At 31.8% G+C, this 22,141-nt stretch overlaps 1 protein-coding gene across 18 annotated transcripts in view; it reads right to left on the reverse strand.

The window, feature by feature from the left end:
* The window catches only part of LOC123561779 (uncharacterized), a 132,387-nt gene that overhangs the window by 34,630 nt on the left and 75,616 nt on the right, over positions 1-22,141 (reverse strand). For 4 of the 18 annotated variants that reach the window (XR_008372739.1, XR_008372737.1, XR_008372730.1 and 1 more), the window contains one exon: positions 15,446-15,530. The exons of 13 other annotated variants lie outside the window; for them this stretch is intronic. The gene's annotated coding sequence lies outside the window, so the exon portion shown is untranslated. Of the gene's footprint in view, positions 1-2,760; positions 2,836-15,445; positions 15,531-22,141 lie in introns of all 18 variants that reach the window. One more of the 18 variants, XR_008372731.1, reaches the window with a different exon arrangement.

Genomic DNA, 22,141 nt, shown 5'->3' on the forward strand with positions numbered 1-22,141 from the left:
CTATCTCAATTCTGCAATCTCAAGATTTCTTGTTTTGTTTTCATTTCATCTACGAGGAAAATAATGTATTTTTTTAATACTTTAATAAAGGTCAGGAATTATATTTCTTTCTTTCTTTCTTCTTTTTTTCTTTTAGTTTCTAAAGTATTTGTTTCTTGGTTCGAAACTGATGGAGGCATAATATTAAACCGATTCAACAGCATTATGGTGTTATATGGATTTCATTTCATTCCGAAAACAAAACATATTTTTATAATTATTTTGGTTGAGACTATGAAGACATATTGTGGACTGAGCGCGAAACTATTGTAGCTGTATATAAACACATAACAAAATAGAATAGTTTGCACTCAGACCTCGATATGACCAAATCAGAGGCCTTTAGAAAAATTCATTTCTGGCATTTGGATGCATATAAACCATATCAACAGGCTAAATAAAGGTTGGCTTTGAATAATCGATTTCTGTGATTGACTGGCCCTGCCAGATATATAGCAACTACTAGTACCTTGAAGTCAAACAATTTATTGTTGTTGATTTTTCTCTTTCTACGCGACGACATCTTAGATTCCTATGTTTGATTCTTACATTCACTTGTTTGATTTTCCACTAAATAATTGATTTGTTAGTTTTACTTTTAACTCTCTCTCTCTGTTTTGTTTTTTTTTTCACATAAAAAATCTAATTACATCATATATCTTTTCACAGATGATTTAATTTATTTTTGGCATATCCATATTTCCTCCAGATAGAAAATGAAAATAGGTATATTGATATAGCTTTCACCAATGTAATGTTTTTAATCCAAATATTATTGCAATATTGCAGTAAAATCTCTTTCGGTATCTATGTGTGAGTTCTGAAATTGTATAGGAAATTATGTATTTTCTGCCTATGCTCATTTGAAGTCGTTTCAGCAATCAGAGATACATAGGATACTTATTGATTATATAATATATCAAAATATAATATTATCTTATAGCAATTGATACAAATACAAATTCAAAACATTCTTGTGGCACAAATATAAATACTTATTCCTATTAAATTATGTTTTGAGTATTGTAGTGCTTTTGCCTTCTTTCTTTACTAGGATGCCTTAAGGAGAGAGAGAGAGAGAGAGAGAGAGAGAGAGAGAGATTTGTATTTACTTAATCATTGTTGTATTTTGCTTTTCTCATTAAAGTGAACGAAAGGTTTTCTGTGACTTTTATATCAAATGGACTCTTTCTAATGTATTAGGAACACTTTCGTCGTAGCAATTTGATTAAGATGGTTGACAGCTAGAAAATGCAAAGCATTTTAGGGGCCGACCACTTGAACTTCGGGGGAAGAGGGAGGGGGTGCTTGGATTTTACTTGGAGCTAAGAAATTATTTTTGCTTTCTATGAAAGCCAGAATATTTTTTCAGAGTTAACTAAAGAAAATTTCTTTTCTTTTTTTTTTCTAAAATATTTTTTTGTTTTACATATGTTATTCAAAACTAATATGCGCGATAAAGACATACATTCTGTATTGAGTAGTTTGCCTAAGTAAATATGAAACGGCTAAATACAAGTTTTGTTGATTGAATTTTTAAATAAGAAGCAATTTGACCCAAATTACAGTTCCTTATTTTGAGCACAGTTATATACTTATCTAAGCAATTGCTTTAAATGTTCGTACACATAACCATAGATTATATAATTGATACGGAAATGATAAATGAGTCACAAGGGGCAAAGTGGATGGTAATCAAGACAAATTAGGAAGATTCTGGGGGCACTCTCCCATGGAAAAAGAATGAATCTGGTGCATTTTGATGTATATTTGGAGATATTCGCTCTCCACTTTTGGAAAAATATATATGATAATTATACCTGTGAACATCATGAGCACGCCCTGTCGTCTGGACCTGTGTGGCTTATCTGATGTAAATGCAAGCAAACATGTCTGATAAAGTTCACCCATATATTTGAATAATAATTGCTTTTAGGTAAAACAAAGGTGATAACTGTCTAGACCTAATACAAGGTACAAGCAGTCTGATGGGTATAGAAAGAGAGAAAAAGCCAAATATCTTGTTTAACTAGAAAACAGTGGGTCTGTTTTCTGCTCTCCTGGGCTCCAACATAAAATAATACTACATATACCAGATGTGCGAGCGCAGCGAGCAGAACATTTATAAAATGCTCTTGAGATCTGATTTCTAGGCTTTAAGAAATATATGCTTGCAGTTTTTTAGAAACAATGCGTTGGATGAACCCCTGACTCATATAGCGTATACACAGTACTATATATGTGTGTATGTATACCAGGGTGTAGGAGGGTTGGGAGACTATTCAAGGGGGAACCCCGTCCTGCAATATTTTGGTATTTTAAGGTATTAGGCCCATAATAGAGTATCTCCTTTTTGAAGAGTATTCAAATCCTACCATAAACCTACTTTGACTGCAATTTTCAGGGGGGCGTAGGTTCAAGCCCCACTGGGACCAAAATTTTTTTTCCTTATTTTTCCTTTTTTTTCTTGTAAGTTTTTACTTCTTTTAAGACTTATTGATTTATTGTACAAAAGTGGAAAATATTCATTTGATAAGTGATTTCTTGCTGTTCAAAGTAAATTTACCCCTGAAACAGAAGGGGTAGAGTTAGACATCTTTAAAAATACTGAGTTACGTGTGGTAAAAGTTCTCTATTTTTCCTTCATTCTTTAGATTACATATTGTGGACGAAATGCCCCACAGTTATTTTTGAATGAAGTAAGCAAAATTCAAAACATACCCGCAGGATTAGACCTTAATTTTTCAATGTTGGAGATAGAATTCTGTCTCATTAAATCCGTTTACTTGAGGCACCCTAGAAAAAAAGATACTGACATTTTTATTTTTTAGTTTTATGATTGTTTACCAATAGTTTCATGATTTTTTCATAAAAAATAATGGTAGAATGAGTTCTCTGCAAACGTTTTGGATAAAGGCCGACACTTTGAAATTTGCCTCTACTTGAGCTTGAGGAAATACCATAAATTACACAAAATTTATAAAAAACGGCACGGTAAAAGTTTTTAAAAATTTGCAACAAAGTGCAAACCACAGTCAACTGTAAGAATATACCAAACAAATGCCTTTTATTAAACATTACTATTAGGGGCCTAATACCTTAAAGGTGGTCATTCACATCTGAGCAACATTTTATGACCACTTTTCAGTTTTCATATCTTCTGTAAGAGATCTATTTAAAGAACAAAAAGATCCCTTACATAGAGTTATCCCTGCTGGAAATGTACATTTTATTACTTATTACTTATTGTGAATTCTTTAATTACCTCCCTTTAATATAAAAGTATATTTCTTTAGAGTTTAATATAATGTCTAGTTTAACATTTGCATTTGATAAATATTGGGATATTTCAACTACCTGAAACAAAATGCAAGTTTTGAAATAGCGTGTAGCTTCAAAATTCTTCTTTTGATCTATCTTTGTTGTACGTCCGAGATAAGCAAAGGGAGGTAATAATTATTTTATAAACTTGCATTTCTTATGAATTTTGGCAAAATATATACTTGTCAATTCAAATCTTTGACATATTTAATACAATAATGCTTATATTCATTCTTAGGCAAAATATGTTTAGTAAATTTATACATATGCTGAAATATCTTGGTTGGGCAACCAGGATAGAAGAATCAAGTTTTTAAAAGTACTTCCAGTGAAAATCTAACATGGATTAAGAACTCAGTGAACACACATAAGTGTAAATGATTATTTGTTAAAGTTTTAAACAAATCCATTAGTTGACCAAAATAGTATTAACCACCTTCTGAACACTAAATCCTGCATTCTGCTGAGTTTTAAGAGAATGTCATTTCTGTCATTAACTGAAGTTTCACAAGTGTTTTACTTGTTAATCTGAAGATAAGTTTGTATTTTGAATAAAACATTTATTTTAAAGAGATAGAACTTATAAATATTGTTAATCACATTCTTTGTTAGTCTGGCTACCAAATAGAAAATCTTTATAATTTTTTAAAAAAAAATTCTCTTATATACTTGCCAATCTTTCTTGGCTCTGATTAGTGTTTTGAGAAGAAAAGGGACATAATTATACAAATTTGAATAGGCTCAGGAGTTATCTTTTGTGAACAAAACACAGGGTATGAACAGAGACTAATTCTTTGTGTCTATGTGTTTGAGAGCTGTTCTCAATAAAATGGTTATCTTATTTTGAGACAGTGTTGTGTTATTTCTGTCCCAAGTAAAACTTTCCAATTTGTGCATGCCAAATCCTGAATGTTATGGGGTTTCAACACTGAAAATTATTGTTGTCGATTACTTAAGTTTAAGTTATATATTGTCAACAAGCCTTGGAAAAAGGTACTTTGAGTAGAAATATTAATTAGGATGCAAGATCCTTGTAGGATGATTTTGAATATTTCAAAGCCAAATGTTGCATTCTAGTGAGCTTTTAGGATAAAATTATCAGACTTATAAATAAGATGAATATATATATAAATATACTCAAAAGATGGTGCTCCCCTCCCCCATCTCCCTGTTCTTATGCCTATGTATACAGTCTAGATTACTGTTCTGAAATATACAGTATAACGTATTAAAGTCAAAATTACACCACACAGCTTACAGTTTATTTAAACAATGATTGAAATGCTGCTCTTACTTAATAATGAAGAAAAAGTGTTATGATATATATACCAACCTTGTTATGTATGGTTATATTAAATCTAAAAGGCTAATCTAACTTAGAGCCAGATTTTTTTTCGGTGATATGGGAGTATGTTGAAGCCAGAATATTAAACCAAAGACAGGATTTCTTTTCAAAAACTGCCCCCACCCCCGCCCGACCTACCACCAAAATATCAAATGGCCGGCCTCTTTAAATGATCGTTTCTCTCCGCTGATGTTTCTGAAAACTAAAATGTAAGTTAATATATTTGTAGATACTGAAAAGATATTTCAGTTTTGAAATTCAGTTTATAGTTACAATTTAAAAACGTACACGGACATGTTTATACGTTATTTTATCGGCTCAATGAATAAAAATATTTTTCCAGCATGAATATATTTTTCCTTTGTGCTACAGTGGTTTCAGATTTTGCATTACCGTTTTCATTTTGGTATTTGACTATTTGAATTGGCTATTAAAGGTATGTTTTCTATTTACAGCAAACAGTTTTAGGTTTTCAAATTGATATCACAAGATAAGTTAATTTTAAGTTATGACTATATAAATTTCATTTACAGGAAGTTAGTAATATTCGCATCTCCGATCAGAAAGTGTAATGAAATAAATTTATTTATCTTATTCGTATGTCTAAAAGTAGCAGACAATTTGTCTCGGCTAATCTGACAGGTTTGATAACAAATTTGAAGTAAAGAAAACATATTGAATGGTTCCAGAATCAAATAAAACGTTCCAACTATGCATAAGGTTTTATACGTTGTTTATGATTTAGTCAAAAGTCTTCATTGTCTTACAATAGATACTTCTACTCTAAGTTTGAACCCCGTCATATAATTCAAAGTCAGTCAACAAGGTTTTTCGAATATAATAAGACATGAAAGTTAAACATCTATAGTGATTATATTATAATTTATTATGATTTTAACTAAAAGGTAATGTATTAAATTACGTAAAGTATACTAAATAAATGAATCATAAATAAGCCAACATATGAACATTAGAGCATAAGGATCAATCATGGATATTATCTGCAGATAAAAGCCCAAAACTACTGTTAATCTTTTAAAGTAGACACAGGTATGACAGTTAGATCGTGAAATATGGATCCTGAACTGCCCTTGAATTGTACTTGAATTGTCCTTGACTATGAATTTAACTGAAGATCAAGCTTTACAATTTCATTGTCTTAAACAACAGCCAAGGGCGTTAATATATATATATATTTGATCTGTTACTCGAAGAAAAGTAAAAAAAAAATGTTGAAAGAATAATAAATTAATTAAATCTCGCAAACGTTTAGATAAATGACATATGTTGTCTTCTGAGCGTTAATAAAATAGTTTTTTAGACTTTTTTTTTAAAAAAATTGAAATAATGGTAAAACTGACTATGCAGTGTAACGTAGGTATGATAAGAAATCATTAAAAATCATGCGATATGAATGCTTATGTGTTGAAAGTTTCGGTAAAGAAGAAAAATGTGTAGTGCTCATTGCATTTCTAAAATCCTTAACTTTATTTCTTGCATAATGTTAGATTAAAAGTTGTAAGCAGTTGTACAATGTCTATATTAAGAAACGTAGATAATATCAAAAGCTTAACAGTAATGGGAAAATGAAAACTTGTATTTTGAAATTATTAACACTTATATTTATGACACTATCTGCATATCACGGATAATTCAAATGAAAAAAAAAATTTCGTTCAATAAAAACTTTTCGTCTTTTCGCACATATAAGTTAAATATAAAATTTGTTATGTCTATTCCTCGTCACTTTAACCATTAATACTTTTGTCCGGCGGTAGAAATAATTTCAAATAGTAGACGGAAAATATGATAAAATGATATTAAAATTCAAAATGCTATCTTTCCACATCACGATGTCGCAATATAATGAAGTAAGATGTCTTAAAATTATAAATCAAACTTATAAACCGGGATGTTGTAAAATTGTAAATCAAGATGTTATAGATTTATTACCAAACAGGAATAATTTTTTACATGCACATATAACAAAACAACGAACGTAAAAATATATACATAGGTTTCACGTTATTGTAATATCAGAATAAACACACAAACACATACTCAGTTGATTATGGTTATGTTATTAATATGTGTAATTTAACTTTTTTAAATCATCGTACCATTCTGTAAAAATGAATGTTCGCTTCAAATTTCAAAGTATATTTTTGTTAATACCATAACTTTTTGTTGAAAATAAATAGTTACATTTAATTTATTAGTATGAGTCACTTAATTTTGACACCTATACTTTTTGTTTATTATTGTTAAGTTACAGTCATGTATTACATTTACAACTTGATTCATTTAAAAACTGTTTTTCCTAACTAAACAGAAACCAAATATTAATAATACATCACTAAATTTCGAAAAACTGTTTCTTTTCAATACATTTTACATTAGTAAATTTACTTTCATGCTTACTAAGATATGTTTAGATGCTTTATGAGTATCATCCATTAATAAAAGTCAAATTTGCAATTTTGCTTAAAATGAACCAATAGTTTAATGTTATAGAGCTATATAAAAATTAAGATAAAATCCCTTTCTGCTACCAAACTATCTGATTTACGCTTAATGAAAAGGGTGTGGGGAGGGGGTGAGGGTGCTGGCCGTTTTGGGTCAATAATTTAATTAGCAACTTTTGTCGGATTATTTATTTACTTTGAGACTAGGACCAAAATATTTATTATTAAACGTAAGTATTGACCCGGCAATATTTTCAGCCGTTTTCGTTATTTTACGCGATATTTGTATCATGAAAATATCTTCGTTAATTACGAGGGGCGTTCAATATGTAATGTTACTTCGTATGTATTTCCCTAACCGCTGGTTATTTTTAGATGCGGGTTTCGGCCTATTATAGAGCAATTTATTGGGAATACAATGCTATATAAATTATAAAAATCGGCAGGTTCAAAGTAAAAATATAATCATTTTAGTGAGGTGTACTCAGGTATACTTGACCATAATTATAATTATAATTTAGGTTTGTCCTAGGCATCCAGAGTCTCAGAAAAATAGAAGAACTTGTAAAATCATGAATTTGCGTTTGTTTTAAACTATTTATTGCATTTTTTAATTTTACAACACAACACAAAAAATCTGAACTCGAGGTTGATTCCATCTGTAATGGGTGTTGAGAACGATTAATCGAAGTTGCAAGAACTAGTTTCGCAATCGAGAATTAAGATACTAGTATCAACTTAAAATACAAGAAAATTTTAAACGATGATTATCGCGCCTGACAAAATTGCAGAGGCTTATTGTACTCACCTTATCATTTTAAGAGTAAAAATATACACACTCAATTTAAAACTGTTAAAAACAATTTTTTTTAGCTTTCATATGTTTTTGTGAAGATCATGATTTGTTTTATCGGTTTAAACTAGAAGTTGAACTATAGTTTTAGTTGTTGAAAAGTAGAATCAAGGAATTGCATATTACAATCTCAATATTTTGGACATAAAATTGTCCAGTATACCCGTGTACACCGCACTCAAATGATAATATTTTTACTTTGAATCTACCGATTTTTATACTTTATATTGCATTGTGTTGCCAATAAATTGCTCTATAATGTGCCGAAAACCGCATCTAAAAATGATAAGCGGTTACGGAACTACATACGGAGTAACATTACATATTGAACGCCCCTCATAAAATAACCGACAGTTAACCAAGGGACCGGTAGCATAGTGGTAAGCTCTCCCCCTTCTACACACGTTACCACAGGTTTGAATTTAGTTTGGACCATTGTTTTATTACTTCAATTTAATTGTGTCGATATTACTTTTATTCTTACTTTATTAACGATACATATCATATTTAGTGACGCAAGCTCCTTGAATTGTCCGTTGAATGAACGAACACTTGTCCAGTCCTGAAGATTTTAGTCGACATTTTGTAAGAACGGTTTACTGACATGTACGTAGAAGAATGTTCAATAGTAGAATATTTCTTTCAATAAATGAACAATAAATCATGATAAATGTGACGATTTTCCCGTCTATTAAGTTAACAGATGAAATAAAAAATGTATGATCAGACAGAGAACTCGAACCCACAACCCTGAGATGAGTAGCAGAACGCTTTGTCCGCACAGCTTTATTTGCACATTAGACATGATGATGTTAAGAAATGTATATTATGAGTTTTCAATATTGTTATCGTTATTTAGGTCCGGACACCGGAAGTTAATTTACGGAAACGTACGTAATATTCATGAGTGCCAGGTCAATATGGACAATAACAAAGTATAAATAAATGCAAATAATGATAAAATGTAGGCATGTATGACACAGCAGGGTGTGCTGGAAAGACCGTACTAGGATATCATTCACATGAAGCCATATTATAATGTTTTATTTCCTTTTTAATTTGTTCAGGATGATGTAAAATATGTTAGTCGTGAGCAAAGTAAGCAAAACGTTTGAAGATTCTAAGATATCATTCCTGAAACTGCGGCCAGAATATTTATTTACGTTATAATTGAGATCAGGCTGAGTTATTTTTATGGAACCTGAATAGATATTTACCTTTTCTGCATAATACTTCACCCCACCCCCTCCTCGACTTTCAAATGGCCGTCTACAAAAGTCTATGTCTGTTATTAAAAATGAAATATAACTTAAAAACATGGCTATAAAATAGCGTGAAAACCATTCTTACTGTAATATTCCCAGCATATACTAATGAATTACAGTATGCCAATATCTAAAATTTATTATGTTTCTTTAATGAATTCAGACTGTTAATGGTAGAATAATTTGATACCAAAATATATAATGGAGAATTGTACATTTATAATTACAGCCTTGAAAATAAAATAAATCGTATTTGAAATATCTCTGATATTTAATTGAGACCAGTCATTTTTGAAATAATTTTAAATTTGATAATTAATTCCATGCCAACAGATGATTTTTTATAGGTTACAATAAAATCTTTCTTACGAAACAAACGACTAAATGTCAGGACCGCAGGCCAAAACATAACTCTACATAACTCTAGGATATGTTTGGCTTATTATTTCACTTCAGTCAGGAAAGAAACATTAACTTGAATGTTTTTCTCATGCCATTGATTTATAAATAGAGCATGTAGCAATTTTGTGGTAGATAATTATTAATTTTATGAGAAAACTATCTTCCGCAGCAATTATTGCAAACCACAATGTCATTCGTCTGCAAAAAGTGTTTAACCTACCACAATACACGGAATTCATTACACCAGACAAGTGCAACTGATACACATTTTATAAGGCATTAGTTCCAATTCCAGTTTATGCCAAGGTCATTTTGATGAAGGACAGCCTACACATATTTCACTCACTGTGAGTCATTGTGTGTATGTCTTTTATTCATTATGAATCATTTTTAACAGCTTCTGTTCCGTGTTAGGGTGTTGCGCGTTCTTAAAAATAATTTAGTGTACGAACATTGATATGATTTTGCAGAATTACACATAGTATGTCTACATATCTGTTTTTATGCATACGATTATGTTTTTTAACACTTATTGCAACTGTAGGAAATTGATTTCTGAAATTGATATGTTAAATATAGAAATAAAATACAGTAAAGGATAGAATACATATTTAATATGAGAAGACGATGAAATAAATATAATACGCGTTAACCCTTACCATGCTGGACACGATTGATTCTGCCTTTGCGACCAGTGTAGACCAAGATCAGCCTGCAAATCCGTGCAGTCTGATCATGGTCTGCACTGTTTGCTATTCAGTCAAAAAATCTTAGTGAATACCCCTTTGGATAATAGATAGTATTGCCCAAATTGAATGATGGACCAGTATATTTTAGAAATTTAGCATGGTAAGGGTTAAGATAATATGTAAACGACTTATCCTAGTCCGATAAAATGTCGGTAGAAATTCAAATATTTTAATAGTGGACACATACATATCAGTAGAATCACTTGTTTTAGAGAGTACACATAACCGACACCATTAATGAAAATATATAGCAGATTTATTACTTCATTAAGCATATAAGATACTTTTTATATGTTATTCATGTTGTCTTGTGTGTTTTTGATGTTACTTCGACCCCCTCCTACTATTTCACACCCCTGCCAATAATTATTTACTCGGCCCCTACCCGTTTTTTATATTTTTTTGATATCCTTAAATGATATAGAATTTGTAGCATCCCGTATGCTATATCTTTCTACTAGAAGTTCCATTTTTGGGTAACATGTATTATGGTGTGTAGTTCTGGTTGTGTTTTCGGTCGTCTATGATAACTAGGAAGTGTATTTTATTTTATTTTATTTTAAAAATAAAAAACAATGAAGAACGGAATGTGGGAACACTATAGACATTATATATAAAACGATACGTCCAAAAATGAGTTGACAACGGGGACAACGTTTTATTATTGTCATTGTCTCAAGTAAGAAGGAAACATTTATTTTAATACAAATATATTCTATAGTGTTATGTACTTCTAAATTTTATTTACTTCTGTACTTCTGCTTATAAATTGATATTACGGTAACTATAAATTTACCAGAAAAGGTCAGATAATTATTAAGTTAAAATCAAAATAAGGAATACAACGTCATGATTCGCAGTCATTCTAATAACTTCATTAAAGATCTGACGCGGATGGTACAATACAGTCAAAATTTATCCCTTCCCGAAAACAGTGAGTTGCACGACCCCTATGGCATGGTAATCGTATTACAATGACGTTAACGACGTCATAACTTCGGTAAGATGCGTCCATTAATTCTGCATTAAATCATATTTGTAAAATATATTTATCTATTTTGATAAGCAATATCTAAGTTATTGTCAGTTTTTTTGTTAGACTATTGTAAACAGTATCAACTCCTATTCCCTACAACTCAAACAGGGTTCACACCATAAGAAGTAGGTCTTTAATCAGCGTATCCTCGACTGAAGTTAATCTTAGTTCACTGATTTTCTGCTGTCTCCCTCAACCTTGGATGCCTTTTAGCAGTTTTTGGTCATCTGTGATTCATTTATACCACTTGAAGACTAAGGTATGGATGAGGGAACATTTCTTTACTGTGTCGATAATTATAGTTCATCATTACTATCCGTGCCTGTCACCTGGAAATCTTACTGGAACTTGGCTTAAATTCTGGTCAACGAGTAGACAGTGAGGACATTACACGACAAAGTCAAATCATAACAGATAAAAAGCGACTGACGTAGCCGTCCTAAATACCTTATCTGGAAGAAAAATAGTATGACCAATACAAGACTAAATTTTATAAAAACTGGAATTACATTATTTTTGAACAGCTAGAGATTCTACAATGGCCACTGTGATTGGCAGTGAGATGCTAACTTTATGATGCGCGTGTCTTTGCAACAACCCTGTGCCGCTCTCGGCGCTTGTTTCATTGTGCAATTGATTTGAAAATTCTAATATGCTTGTCTCTGTTAAAACACTCTTACACTAGAATGACGTCACGTTAACGTGCGGTGACGTCAAAGTTATTGTTGCGACAAAGAAAGAGCGCTTCCATATTCTATCTACTTTTTTTTGTTTAGGGCAGAATCGAAATAATTAATAGCAAAACCGTGTTTTAACACTATTTATACACTCGGGCGGTAATACGTCGTACAAATAATTTCACTCGGGCTGCCTTCGTGAAATTATTACGCCCGACGCATAACCGCCCATCGTGCATCGTGAATAAATAGTGTTAAAACACTCTTTTACTATAAATTATTTCTTAAATAATGTGATACTTGCTGACCCTTAGATGTCGGTGAATATGGACAGTAGTTTAGCGGACGAATTTGACTGTATTTATACTTCAAATATCTAAGCTTTTAATTTAAAGGACCTATGGCACTCTTCTTTAAGTTGTTTTTATTTAAGTTTGAATTAATCATTTGATTTTGTTTTAAGTCGCTCTGAAACGGCTCAGGTCGTATTGCAAATTTCAGTCTTTATAAAGATGGATGGAGGGATAGAGTATGTACCTATCGGGCATGCATCTGTGGACTCTTCATGATCCGATTCTAGTTCATTTTTGCCATCGTTTTTTTGCGACCAATACCACTTATTAACATCAAACGATTTATATTATAACTCGTGTTAAGTAGGAATCAGTCGTTTGATGTTAATAAGTGGTATTGGCCGCAAAGAAAAAAAGATGACAAAAATGTATTAGAATCGGGTCATGAAGAGTCCACATATGCCTGCCTGAAAAGTACATACTCGATCCCTCCATCCATCTTTATAAAGACTGAAGGTTGCAATACGACCTGAGCTGTTTCAGAGCGACTTAAAACAAAATCAAATGATTAATTCAAACAAAAACAACTTAAAGAAGACAAAATGTTAGTTTGTAAGCAGTCTTTAAGCAAAATAAACCTCTTGGCCTTAAGAGAGTGTTTTGTAGGTGTTTCACATGTTATAAGCACTAAAAAGACTCAATCAAACCAGGTCTGTCATTATTTTGATTGGTTACGGTCAGTGCGAGGATGCGATCTTCCAACAGTGTCATTAACCTTCGCAACAGAAGCTTTTAAGTGCTAATATAGCAGCCGTTTAAAGTCACCCCATAAGCGTTATTTAATATAAGTTCTATTTTTATGTATCTTTGAGTCCATTCAATATTTCTGAATTATGAAGTTTTGCTTAAGACTGTGCTACGGGGCATGATTTATATTGAATATTTGATAACCTGTCACGAACAGATGGACTCAAACTGAGTTTGCTATTACATAGCTCATTGCATTATCTGCTTCCAAATATTTTTTATTTGTCAGATTTATGTTCACTTTGGGGTATTTTATTAACAAATTAAATACTGTCTAAATAACGTATGTAATTTGACGTAAAGTTTACGTTGTAATCTATATTCCTGTCCTGTTGATATTTTTAATACGTGTGCTATGTCAGTGTCTGCTTTTTCTGCTACTGTCAGAAATGTACTTAGGTTTGAGCACCTGCCTCTATTTCAAAATGTTTCATAATGCTACAGCTTTACATTGGAAACCTCTTATTTCAACAGGTTCATAGCAGTGAAAACCTTTTCACTCTTCTTCGTAGAAAGTTTTATGGTAGCTGTAAAGGAACATAAAAACGTTTGAAAAATATACTTTGGGATTCTTCTCAAGAATAAGCATTGATTCCTGAGAAACATATCTCTAGATATTTATAGTATATACATTATAGAATCTGACTTCCAAAACCTTGCTCTTGTTTCTACAATTATGCCAGGAAAAACTTTATTCTCTAAACCTTCCATGGGTTCTACGATTAAATGAAAAGACCCCTGCCTGATCTTCTGAAATGTTCACGGAAGGTTTTATCTGATGTATCTGTTTACAAGCCGAAAGAATTTAGTCAGCTTCATGAACCCTAATTTAGTTTTCAAACTTTTCAAAAACTGCGACACCATAAGTGTTTGCTTTTACAATTTTGTCTCCTGAAGTTTTAAGAACCAAGCGGGGGAAGCGTTTTTTTTACTTTTATGATAAAGCTGTAAGAAAATAGCCTGCTACTGAAGATTTTTATGCTGTTTCTTAAAACGGACTTCAGAATCTTTCTGTCTCTCTGAAGTTTTATCCGCAAAAATATTTAACAATTTGTTTCTAATATAAATTGTTCTAGGAGACATTATCCTGTCATTGTTTTAAAATTTATTTGGATAACATTTCAAAGATTTAACATTTTGTCTTACAGAATCTGTTAGTATTTCTTTGAAAATATCAAACAAATTATGGACTTTCAATGGTGTAAAGAAATGCATACTTAGAATACAAGGACTGAAATAACGATTCGCTTTCATCTGACTTGAAACATTTATCTGCTTTATCTATTGTTTGGTACTAGGTAACGTTTACTTAGCTGTATCATTTTAAGATATTTTTGCAACCGATACAAATTTATATAAATAAAGGTAGCTTTATAGCCGTAGATCTTTTTTCGGTGTCAAGCCTTATTGCAACTATCCAAAAATCCATTTTATTTTTGAAGGAATAGTTAGGCATTATAATTTTCAACTTAAGAATTTTTAAAAGAAATTTCCTTGTCAACTAAGAAAGGCGTCAGTTTCAAGGACTGTCATGTACATTTAATTACTTAACAGAAAAAGACGCATTTAGGTAACTAATAAACCAAATATGAGGTTGCAAAAGACGAGTGAAGATTATCAACATATTAGATATTTGTATAGTCTTTCAAAGTAAATGCCCAAAGGTCCAAAGCAAAGGTCCATACCCAAACAAGTTTTCTATTTATTTTTTTAAGTTTGTGTTTCATTTTGAGTGTGATTTTATATTCGGGTTTGTATTTTAATGTGTCTGATTATTATACAAAACGTCACATATTTCAAACAATAAACCTATGATTTCATATTTATTACTAATACCGCATACAATACGTCATTTTAAAAGCTTTCCCAGCCAAGTTGGAAGATTTATCATCTTTTTGTAAAACACAAGTGATTGGTGATTAGTTTCGCACATCCTGGAAAATTGATTGTTGTGTGAAAACAGCTGTCATGTTTCATTTCAGATGGCATAGCCGATGTATATACAGAAAGAATCGAATATAATAGTTACGATTCGGAATTAAAAGATAGATAACCATTTAATAAAAAAAAAACCTTGATAAACAAAACAAATATTTAGCGGACTACATCTACACACAGCTATACTTTTTTATTGCTTGGGATAGTTTTAACCAGTAGATAATTAAAAGTTTAAACATAGACTGACTTGATTACCAGAATGACAACAAATCACAAATCATTTGGCCGTTTTAGGAAGAACGGGACGTATGCCATCTGTCCGTCATATTTCACAGCATAACTGGAAAAAATATTCAAGCTGCTGAGTTTAAACTTGGCATTTAGTGAGGTGATGATTAGAAAATCGGTAAAACGCTTAAACCGGGTCGGTTAGTCAACGGTTAAGGTCACAAACTGAGCTGAAAGTTCATATCTGACGTCATATATATTGTTTTGGTTTAACGTCGCACCGACACGTCATATTTTGTGTCGGAGCATAACATAAAAACTATTAGAGATATTGACTTAAAACTTTTCATATAAGTAGCTGGCGATGAGACAATGTGTAGAATAAAAATCTTTGGTCGGTATGTCAAAGGTCACAAATTTAGTTCAAAGGTAAAAGACATATTGTGTGTCCGTGCCATAACTTAAAAACCATTCAAGATATTGACTTGAAACTTGAAATATAAATATGTTGTAATGAGATGATTTGTAGAGTGCAACAACCCATATTACGCTTCTCTGTAACCCCATCATCTCCAATATTAATCCCCACAAATTATTTTGTTTAACATGTAATTTCTTGTTATTTTGTATCCGGGCAACGCCGTTGCATAATCACCGCCACCCACCCCCTTAACGCACAAATAGCCACGCGACCCCATCCCAGCCAACGCAAATACATGCCCTTAACCTTTACTTCCTCCTATTTGGACATACATTGCCCTATTTTGCGGAGCTTTTGTAATAAAATGAATGAATTCTATAATCGAGAATATACAATACAAAGTCAAAACAATAAACATGTAGGTCCTTAGATGTATTTTATATTTATTGCTGTGAGTTAGTCTCATGTGGTTCTGAGACGACAACTTTTGTATGAACAGAACTGCAACTATTTCCTTACACCTACTTTTCTGTATCTTTGTGATTCCAGTAGGTATAAAAGTTTTTATTATATACCTCTTATCTTTATTTCAATGTAAATGAGATACGAATCCAAGGCGTTAGTCCTGTTTGGTGCCAAATAACATCTACTGTGTTGGTGGTGCCGTAAAACCCGAATATTGTAAAATAATGGCAATAAAATGCAAAACTAAGAGAACGTTTTTATGTTTGTTGTTGTAATAAAACTATGATGTAAATGCATTTCTACGATGACTTTTTATATCTTCCATATATGTGTTTCACCGGAGCTGACTGGTGGTTTTCACACCTATCCTCCGCTCCGTCCACCAGTTACACATGGTGGGTCATGCGACCGCTTCAAAAGGACAATATATAGTTCATGAAATTTGCTGCATGAATAAAGGGCAATAATGAGTAATGGATAATATGGAAAATATTATATAATAATAATATTATTATAATTTCTCATGAAACATGGTATATGGATAGATGGTTGGGTTGGTGGGTGAATGGATGGAATGGGATGGACGGACGGACGGACCTTTATTGGGTATTTCAGTTGTTATAAAGTACCTAACAAGCGACAGAAAGTACCCTTCAAGCAGTGAGGAATGAATATAATATAGAATTTACCGTTGCCTGTTGTCCTCTGTACCCAACAAATGTTCTCCCGTTTGCTCGGACGGACGGACGGGGCGGGGGGGGGGGGGGGGGGGGTCAGACTGACAGACAGATAGATAGATGGAAGTCATTATGAAAAGTAGTACATCATTTTATTTTGTTCTTCTGTACATCTGTCTCTCCGTCTGTTTGTTCGTCTGTTAATCATAAAACATTGATTTCGTGACAACCTAATAAGTAAACGAAAGGTTTTGTGATACCTTACTTATAAAGAGTGCAAAGAAATTTCGTTCAAATTGGGAAAGAAAACCAGCATAACAAAAACATACAAATTAAGATATTATAGTTTAAATCATATTAAATGCTTACATATTATTGCTGCAGAGATTGGTACATTTCAAATTTTCTTACTGGAGAAAATAAAATTAATTTTAAATATTTAATTACCATTTGTGCAATTCAAACTAACCTATTATAATGTAAAACAAAATAAATAACTTTTATTTTTATGCAATTTATGGACCGTTCTTTGTGTCTGTTACATATAGCTGTTTCTTAACAGAATCGAATTATCTAGATGGCAGAACATCTGAAGAAATTGCTTGTCCTTTTATATAGTTGAAAACTAGTAGATATCCAAAATGGATACAACATCAACTTTATAAATTTTGCAAAATTATATTCACTTCCCTAGATAGAAAATTATTTTAACATCGAGTATTATTAAAATGACGAAATAACTGCGATTTACATTGTGTTACAATGGTGATAGTTATACATATTTTACGAAAATTCTTAAATACAAGTCTTTACTTTATCATTTCATGTAGGAATTCTGAATTACTGTAAATACATTTCATGAAATATTATCTCATGAATATTATGTATAACTATCATCCTCGTACAGTCTTTTAAGAAATATTTTACGCACAATGGGTAGGACAGTGGTACCGATCGAGGTTTTCACAAACCGCCCGGTAGGTAGCTACTTTTCCGAAGTAGGTTACTCACTTACATGCTTGTTTTTTTCCTAAATAAATAAGTTTTCCAACACAAAAATATAAAATCAATTACATAAAACCTTTCCGACAGTATATAACTAAAATATCTTTACCGTTTCCCCCGCATCTGTAATGTATCAGTTCATTTAATAAACCGAAGTTTCAAATTTTCACGTGATTTTCGTGTGCTTTAATTCTATATATGCGGGTTCGATATCGATCGTTCCTAAAACTAAGGCTTACGGGAAAATGGTGATTGGATTTCGCATAAGCTACTAGCGAGAAAAGGGTTACCTTTTATATTATAATGACCGCCACGGTTGGAATATTTTAGCATTATTGTTATAAACAGTATGTATTAGAATCTTATTACAAATATATCTACACATTGGATAAATCCTCAGTATATTTTTGAAAATAAGCCATGTTTTGTTGTAACTGACCCTTTTCAGTGTAAGATGGTTTAACCAATGACTCGGAGAAAAGAACAGTACATTAACAGTCATTTATTTCATTGTTTTAATTTATAAGCTGTAAGCTACGATATAGAAGAGACTTTTGAAGAAATACGACATAGAAGTTAGAAATAACATAACAATTTTAATTAGGATATAAGTCATCTTCCACTTATCCAAATTTGCCATTGGTTTCCGCGATCTGTCCAAATCATTTTAACTATCCTTTTTTCATGCATTGTTTTTTTTTTGTCAGTAACCTTTTAGGACATTGTTGAAATAATATTCATTAAATTTCATATGAATATGTCTCGTTGAGCTTTGAGTGACGTAAGAATTTCTATTGTTTTAATCTATTATTGGTAACAGGAGTCCCAAAACCCGATCATAAGGCATAAGAGTGGTTCCTTTCTGATGGAAAATTTAAAAAAGATAAAACATACATATATTGAAATAAGATGTCGAAAATGGTAATCCAGTATTATTGAAGTAAGTATTTTAATGTGTATGATACAAAATACAGCTAAATTTCTTCTATTTTATATCAAATTTCAACAGCGTGACTAATGCATTTGACAGTTTCCTACACGTTGTATTAACTTTAATGTATTACAAGTTTCTAAAACTTACGGAATAAAGTATGTCATACTATTGCAATTATAGAATTTTTATTTTCATAATATCGAAATATTTAACATAATTAACTAGCTGTTCAAAATGAATTTTCATGAAACCTTTATTTCATTTTTGAAACAGGGTAAACATGGATTTGGCGTGAAGCGAAACATATGTACAATATTCATGTTCCGTAACAAACCAAACTTCATTATATTTTGTGATTCTAAAAAATTATGGCCGACTTGTCATGGTTTTCAAAAAGCGGGGCGATATGTTCTAAGCATTATCCATGTGTTCATCCATCTTTCCATCTATCATTTTTCTTTATCCATATGTTAATAAAAACTAAGCACACTGCGTTAAAATTTGTAGTGTCTGTGTTATCCTGCAAATATTGTAAAATCAATCAAGTATACCCAGTGCTTTTGCTGCTTATTTACTTACAATAGTTGTTTTTTTCTCATCCCCCACAAAAAGCCGAAGGATATCGTTTTGGCTATATCCGTGGGTCTGTCTATCTGTCCGTCCGTCCGTCATTCCGTCCGCACTTCAGTAGCTGTATCTCTGTAACTATTGGTCACACTGAGCTAATATTTTCTTCTTGTTTTTGTATATTCTCAGAGCTGCTGCTACACTGCAATTGTTTTGCAAATGAAATCAGTGTGTCCAGAGTTTATGTCCTTTAGATAGATATAAAATACAACTTTTCCTTGTGATGGTTGTTCACATTCAGCTAGTATTTCGTTTGGTTGTATCTACTTATTGCATTTAGTTGGAAAATCGAGTTCGGATAAACAGAAATACTGCCTTTTAATTAATTTAAAACTGCATTTTTGGTCCTTTCACAGTCACAGTTTGGTACTGATCAGTCACAATTACGTAATATTTCGTGTGGTTGTGTATGTGTGTGTTTGCTAACAGCTACTTCTGTTGTTTTTTGATAGTATAGTAAGTATGACAAGAGATGTTGTTCCTCTATAAATAAAACAAACTGCAATTTCTATGCTTCTGATCCATGTCTGGGTCTGAGTTGATACTTTGTGTATTTGTATTTACTCATTTTTACATTTCTGCATTTTTGAAACATCAAATTCAACCAAAGTTGTCGCCCTATCTTTTTGTCCTTTAGTAGCCATATCTTTTACCAGGTAAACACATATATTTTTAGAACGTAAGTGCATACTCTTAGCTGCTTCTAAGCAAATATTGTTAAAGTCAACCTTGTGTTTTCTCAGCCCTTTAATTAATAAGAAACTGCATTTTGCACACCCGGGCCATACCTCCGTAAAAGTTCGTTATTTCATGCTGGTATTTGGTGCTAATATTTGTATTTGAATCTAGTTGTCTCCTTGCATATTTGCCCCATGTGGTTCTTGGAAGATATGTGTATAAAAAGAATTGGTACCACTGCCTTACCCTTGCATGATCGTAAGAGGCGACTAATAGGGTCTTAACACTTGGTTTTGCAGTAAATCTGTTATTCCAGCAGGTATATAAATTTTGATTCCATACCTCATGTTTTTATTTCGATGTAAATGGATGTGGAACCAAATTTTGTAGTCCTGTGTTGCGCGATATAACCTATACTGTGTTGGTGCGCCGTAAAACCCAAATAAATAAATAAATAGATCCTTGCATATTTTTCGCAAACAACAGAATGACCGAAGTTATTGCTCCTGGTTTTGTTGTAATTGGCCATTTGGCTGAATAATATAGCATATATGTTACAGCTTGTGTGGATAAGCATACTACTATGTGTAATAACTGCAGGATCTTTGCATTAAATCAAGTCAGAACAAAGTTATTGTCCTAAGTAATTGAAATCTGCATTCTTCTGCAAATACAGTGCCAATTTCTGTGAAATTAAACCCGTAGCCTGTCTGAATGATGATGCAAACATTTTGTAAGCTATTTCTAAGCCACTAAATAACATATTTTCATCTGATGACAGAAAGTTCTGAGCAAAACGCAGTTACTTCCGTGGTTAAAGAAGAAAAAAAATTACGAGTAATGTGACAGAAAAAATCAGGGACGTGGGTCTGTTTGGTTTATGAAGAATATAACACACAAATAGGGACGACAGTCAGTCTACTTTGTCCGATATACATGATACTTATGCTCCTGGAATGCTTTGAAAAGCTACAATTTTGTAACAACAAATCCTTAAGATGAGGATTTGTAAAATATTGCAACGTCTTATCTTATTTCTAAAGACTAGAAGGTTCAGTATAAAAGGAATGGCTCAATCCACAAAAAGTCAGTCATGTTCAAAAACAACCCATGCAAACAGCCTTCAGGTTTTTCTCCAAATATCTCAAATAATACTATATTTTGCGTCATCGAATCTCTTTAAAATATCAATATAAATGTACATAAAAATCTCATAAGATTTATTTTATTGCAAAACTGCTGAAAATTGAAAAACTTGACAGTTGAAATTTGAAATCTCAACTCTGACATTGGTCATGCGATAAATCGATAAAAAGATCATGAAAGGTAATCAGGCACTAGTGGCACTCACTAATTCACTATTCACTAAAGTATATGCCAATATAAATGCTTTCCGTCTGTATGCTTATTAAATCAAAGTTGTTATTGTAATTTCTACATTTTTGTGCATTTCACAAGGCTTCATGAAAACTATTAAAAGTTCGAATTCCAAAATTTAATCAGGTTCAGTCAAATAATAATTATTTCACAATTGAATTATCTCACGACAAATAAAATCCTACAAAGGGCTCTTGGCACTAAGTTAATGGTCTCCGAATTCTAAACATGGTGATTTAACAGCGCTTGTATAGAGTAACACTTCTCATTTACTTTTATTTATCAATCAATTAATTTAGAAAAGTAAATATTTCGGCTATTCACAAGGATCTACAGTATACTCTATATACTCTTCTAGTATATTTTATTAAGGGCAGGTCAGCTAGCTAACCCAGATGGAGCAAATTGGCCATTTCTTTCACTTATTTTTAGGAAGCTCTGCCTACATTTTTGGTGTAGGTCCTATATCAGACAGCAGTGCGTGAAATTATATTATAGCTTTGTAAGTGGATGTAGGATGTAAAAATATGTGCCAGTTT

The sequence above is a fragment of the Mercenaria mercenaria genome, chromosome 10 (genome assembly GCF_021730395.1).
Source record: "Mercenaria mercenaria strain notata chromosome 10, MADL_Memer_1, whole genome shotgun sequence".
NCBI classification, from domain to species: domain Eukaryota; kingdom Metazoa; phylum Mollusca; class Bivalvia; order Venerida; family Veneridae; genus Mercenaria; species Mercenaria mercenaria.